Consider the following 6,057-nt stretch of genomic DNA (forward strand, 5'->3'; position numbering starts at 1 on the left):
TAGTGAGTGACATTGATGGGTCATTCTGCCTTTTTTATTTTATTTATTTATTTATTTTTTACTTTCTGTCCTTTTATTGCAGACTCCCATTGCTAAGAAGTGGTGGATGATCTGACAGCATCAAATTCAAGGTAAATACTTACAGTGTTTTGTCAGATTGACTTCTTATGTGTATGTCAAACACCTGTGGTACACACATGGACATTTCAAAAGCTGTCTTCCATTACAGACACGTTACAACAAACAACATAACATCAGATATGTGAAAACGTTTAAAACAGCAACATKAGGGTTGTTGATAATTTGAGTTTAAGATTAACCTGTAGTAGCCTTATTAAACAGTTTTTCCTCAATAATTGTGTTGTATTAGTGAAAGCTGGTGTCAGAAAAATACAACTTAGTTCAAAGTGGAATTTATTGATAAATGGTTAATATGAGCCATCTTTCTACATTAGCAGTTCTGAAAACACTTTAAAGAAAGAAAGCATCATTGGTAATGTGAGCAATGATGACCACTGAGTGACAGATGTTTCAAATAAATCTTATTTTCAAAGATATAAATAAAATGCCAAACTCTACATTAGTGTCAGGCTTTGATTGACAGCTAGTCTTTGGGGAAATAAGCACAACAATGCCCAATAAAAGAAGCAAGAGTCGCACAAAATATTATACCTTAAATATCAACAGGATTAATACATACTAATGACCTACGTAGAAAATATCTGTCGCATTTCTGAAGGTATGTGTTAATCATTTAACTCTGTCTTTTTTTTTTTTCTTTTGAGGCGGTGACAGTGTTGTCACCTGGGCTCACAGTTTTTTTCTGCTGTGTCATATTTCCTGATCTGGCAGACACAAACCACCCTAAAAAGAAGTGTGGGAGAAAAAAGCAGACTGTTTTAGCAATTTTAGATAACAATGTTAAACTGTTTTAAGTCATCATTACAGCTTCCACCTGTGGAATGTTGATATGTTATTTTTATATAAACATCTGAAATGAAGAACAGATGAGTAATAATTCCATTGTGTTTACAACATTACAAACTTTGATAGAACTACTGCAAACAAGGATGCATATACAGTATGTATATTTATATATATGCATATTTACAAATTCATGTAAATATCTGCAAGTGATGCAGGCTAAAAGTCAGTATACATAGCACACACATTGTAGGAAAAATACATAAAAAGCCATATATAAATAAGTAAGTTAAATACATTGAAACCTAAAGACAAAAAAGGCAATATTTGATCACATTGCCAACATCCTGCTGAGAAAACTTGGAAAATTGCTTTTGTCTATATTTAGCAACAAAGGCTTCATACACACATACACTCTCACTCATCACCAGTTATTTTCAGTACACTTGTGATCAAAACAGCATAGTCAGCTGTACTCACTCACAGGCACATGCACACTACACGTACACTGTGACTGGCTGTTGACAGTGGGTTTGAAGTGGATTGTGCTCATTAGGTACTGTTGCAGATTGGTTTCTATTAATAGCCGCCAGCAGGCTCAGCATTAGCCTCAGCAGGTTGGAGGTGTTTTGAAGTAGCACAGGTCTCCARTGGGCCATGCTAATGAGATGCATCCGTTGTCGATCATGTTCTGAACTGCAGGAGTTTAACCTAAAGTCATTCTGCCATGGATATTCAGGCCTGTGTTTTTATTTATTTTTTTATTAACCTACATATTGATAAATTTAGAAACATACTGTAGAATGAATTAATGTATTAAGAAACAAATTTTGTTCTTTGGTATGTGCTTAAAATGTTGTTTTCTTCTTTTGCCATGTGATTTGTGGTCCTCTCCCAGTTAATTTTATTGTGGTCAAGTACTCATTGCCCAAATATAATTAAACAAATTGCCTGCCCCAGAATTTGGGGAGTTCTCATGTTAAAATTATTATGGTAATGGTCCAAACAAGGTTTTCCTTCCCARTGATGAGAGAACAAGTGCAAATGATTATTTTGTACATTACAAAATTAAATAAAATAAGCTCAGTTGAAGAGTTAGGTTACAAGTGAGCCTATAGTAATTAAGCATGCTTTCTTTGTATGCTTTTAATGTGTTATGTTTTAAGCCCTATTCATGAGATAAGCGTTATCTGGGGACCCCATGTAATAAATAAATTACTCCCCAACGTCTGTTTTTTATTTGGCACTTTCACATGGGATAATTGACGCTTGAGATTTTTCTGAAATTTGCAGATATCTCCTGAATGTGAAATTGAAGCTTGGTTAGTTGATGTGTTTATCACTGCGAGGGTGCATGCACCACACATCATTTAAACAGTTTGTTCATCAAGCTTTTGCTCTCCTATTTACAACATTTCATAAGTTATAAAAGTGTTCTGCTGCACATGTCCTTTTGGAGAATACTAGAACAACGTAAGCACCAAGTATACATGCCTACAACGCTGGTGAGGGTACGTGTGCCCAGCGCAAGTACCCAAAACGCAAGCCTGCTCTGTGCTACAGCCACAGCTCAATGCTCAGCATCAGCCAGAAGGCTACAAACAGAAAAAAAATAATAATAATCACAGTGAGCCACCATTTACATCTGATTTTGTTCCTGTTCTTCAGCCCCTTTTTTAGTTTTTTAGTTTTTTTTTATGCTGCAAGTTTTGGGTGGGTTTTTGCCAGCCCAGGACAAAAAAGGTTTTCAATGCACTCCAATCCAACCTCCATTCTTCACCAAAAGTAAATAAAAATGCATCCAGGAAACAAACAAAAAAAAAAAAATACGCCTGATTAAACTGTCCAAATCACAGAGATGCTTATTCGCATTGGATTAGTATTATCACAGGACCTTGTAGTTCAGCGAAATATACAGTAGTAGCCTAGGTAATTTGCGGAGAATTTCTTACTTATACTTACAAAATACTGACATGGTGAGTTTGCACGGGATTAACAACACAGACCATCTCTGTAATTAATGCAAATAGTATGGGTCCCCTAGGTAAAACTAATCCCGTCAGAATAGGGCTTTACGTAGTGATTTTTACTCCAGATTTTTAAACATTTTCTACATGATTTTTTACATCAGTGATATTGTTTTTAATATTCTAGTGTGTCGGTTTTTGTCTTATAAAAAAATAATTCATTTTTTTCCATAGGGCAAGTACTTTGAAATGTCATCTACTATGTAGAAACTGCAAAATTATTTACAAATTGCCATGCACATTTCCTCATTTTGCATACAGCTAAAGATTATAAACTTTTTATCCAGACTTTGTAAAGCAGTCAGGTTGAAATCCAAATCTTTTCTATTTGTGATCTGACATGCTGGTATTAAGAAACATCTTTAGAGGTGTACAGCATGTGTGACTGCAAGAATTGGTAAGCCTTAGTTGTGTTAGTAGGTACGCTAACTAAGCAAGCAGAAATATTTTTTGGTGCAAACTAATGGATTAGATGAAAAAAATGAAACAAAAAACAACTAATAGCACAAAGAGAGCATTGAATGCAAATATATACACATTTCAATTTATTTAGGATGTTTCTTTAATGCAATATGTACAAAACAATACCACAACAATATTTGCCAAGAAATATTATTTTAAATAAAAAAAAAAATCTCAATATTTCTAAAATAGACTTGTCATTTTTGTTTCCTAATTGCTTAGCTGTGGGTTTTTATTTGGCCTAAGACAAACGTAAGACAGTATTTTACTGAAAATCATTCACTTAAAGACACATAGACAAAGTATCTCATCCATTAAATTGTTTGGGCTTTTATTAAAAACTCTGAAAGTAGAAATGTGTCTTCAACAAAAAAAGTGTCCTCAGTGAAAGATGAAAAGCTTTTTTATTATGACAAACATGTGTATACTATAGGTAGAGCTTAAATTGGAGTTTTGGGGTCCATGTTTTTAATGTACCTATTAGAGAGAAAAAACATACAGCATTTCTGATCTTAACCACCATTTTCTCAGCTTCACCTCTAAAGTTGTCAGGTTGATGATACCGCCTAACTTCTAACACACCAGCACCAAGTAAAAGTACTTTATCAGCTGATCTAAATTTCTCTATCACCATTCTTCCACGTGACATAGTTGGCATCAACACAAGGTARCTCAAATAACTTCAGATTTGTGAAGATAAGATCTGATACCATCTTCTTCTACTGCTTTAATTCTCAGGCCTTCGTAATTTCTGCTTTACTTTCTGAGTTGATAAGCATGAGCTAGGGAGGGAAATAAGGAGATAAAGTAATTTGCTACACCTTTGCATGTAATTCGCTTGCCAGATGTTGAAAAAGTGAATGACATAACATTTAGATTTAATAGATAATATATAAATTTCAAGGTGTTTCTAAACATATTGAAATTGGCCTCTGTCTTTTTAAGAACCTGCTACCGATTCCGTTATACCTGTTTTCTTAAGTGGCACAATTACAAAGATGACCACAAGAAAGGAGGTACTAAAAAGGGGGCCAGTTCCATGAATCAYGGATAATGGAAACCCATTGTAATTGTGCAGAGCCAAGCTGAATCATGCTATTGAGGCACTAGTGGAAAAGGGGCATTAATAGACCAAAAACAGTACACAGTTGGAATATTCCTAGACCTTAAGAAAGCATTTGATACCATAAAACACAACATTAAAAAAAAAAAACTAGAAATTTACCATACCAGGGGCATTGTGTTGAGTTGAGTGTACACTTACCTTAGAGACAGGAAGCAGCTTGTGAAGATGGACTTTCAGTGCTCCTCATGTTTGGACATTATTTGTGGTGTCCCCCAGGGGTCAGTATTTGGTCCTAAGTTATTATTTGGTACATTAATGATTTAAGTATCGTATCTAAGTCTTTGAAGTGTGTTTAATTTACTGTTGGTACAAATGTACTTTTCTCAGGTAACTTCCAGTTGTTAGAACATGGGATAAATACAGTACTAAATGTAATTAAAAAGATGGTTTGACAGTAATACACTAAACACAATTCATTATTTTTGGATATGGTAGAGCTAAACTGGAGTTACAAGTTCAGGTATTTTTCCCAACCACAATATCATTACTACCATTATTTATGCCAATTTTTAAACAAATTAAAGACACAAAACAACATATACATCTTTGTTACACTCGTTTTCACAGGTTACTCAATCGTTTCTAGTGTTTCTAGCTTCCCATTCCTACTTTTTCAGTACTCCCTGTGGATATGCAGTGCCGAAGTTTGGAACAAGTCCTATTTGTTCCAGAAGGTTGCCATAAGCAGCACAAGATATGGGAGGGAAAGAAATGCTTGGCAGTTGCCTTGCAGCTCTGTATTTTAACACAGTTAGGCAGGAGATTTATTCCACATCACTGGTACCACTTGGAGGATTTGGTGAACTTTATGGAGTAAACATGTCGATGGTGGTAAAATGTTTTCACATAGGGCTGTAAACTTGAAATTGAGCATGTAAGCTGTTTAAGGTCAATTTTACGTATTTAAATATACATCTTTGTAAAAGCTATTATTCTAAAAGACTTTGAGAAAATGTCCAAAAAATGATGGTAGAATAAACTGTGGTGCTAATAACTGCTTTAGACATGTGCATTCGCACAGCTCCTTTGAATACTATCATGAAGTCCAAACTGTTGTGCATTGTATAATTATGATCTAAATCGAGTAATATAGATGTCTCCCAATCAGACTACTGAGACTGCTCTTTTGATGTAGCATAAAAAAACATGGGCATAGATTAATGAGAGAGTGAGTGAGAGAGAGAGAGAAAAATAAAGGGAGAGAGCACAGTGTGATGGGATTTGACATTAAAACAGAAGCAAAGAGGTTTTGGACAAGAAAGGGCTAAAGGTTTTCTTCAGCCCATCAAGAGGATAACTAAATGGAAGAAAGAAAGTACAATCTGAGCTGGACCTTTCAAAGCAGCTATGAAAAAAAAAGAATTTGAAATAAAGAAAAGAAAGAAAAAAAACCACAAGGTGCAAAAAAAAAAAAAAAAAAAAAAAAAACAAAAAGGGAAAAAAAAAAAAAAAAAAAAAAAGAGGCCATGAGGGAGAATCATGCATCAAGCAGAAATGTCAGTTGCCATTGTATAAAAA

The 6,057-nt window shown here is 34.4% G+C and overlaps 1 protein-coding gene across 1 annotated transcript in view; it reads left to right on the forward strand.

The window, feature by feature from the left end:
• The first annotated feature begins 79 nt into the window (after positions 1–79).
• LOC106522476 (protein phosphatase 1 regulatory subunit 29) overlaps positions 80–6,057 on the forward strand; it is a 54,774-nt gene continuing 48,796 nt past the window's right edge. The window contains exon 1 of the mRNA XM_014015495.1: positions 80–131. The gene's annotated coding sequence lies outside the window, so the exon portion shown is untranslated. The remainder of the gene's footprint in view (positions 132–6,057) is intronic.

This window comes from Austrofundulus limnaeus, unplaced genomic scaffold (assembly GCF_001266775.1).
Source record: "Austrofundulus limnaeus strain Quisiro unplaced genomic scaffold, Austrofundulus_limnaeus-1.0 Scaffold130, whole genome shotgun sequence".
Lineage (NCBI taxonomy): Eukaryota > Metazoa > Chordata > Actinopteri > Cyprinodontiformes > Rivulidae > Austrofundulus > Austrofundulus limnaeus.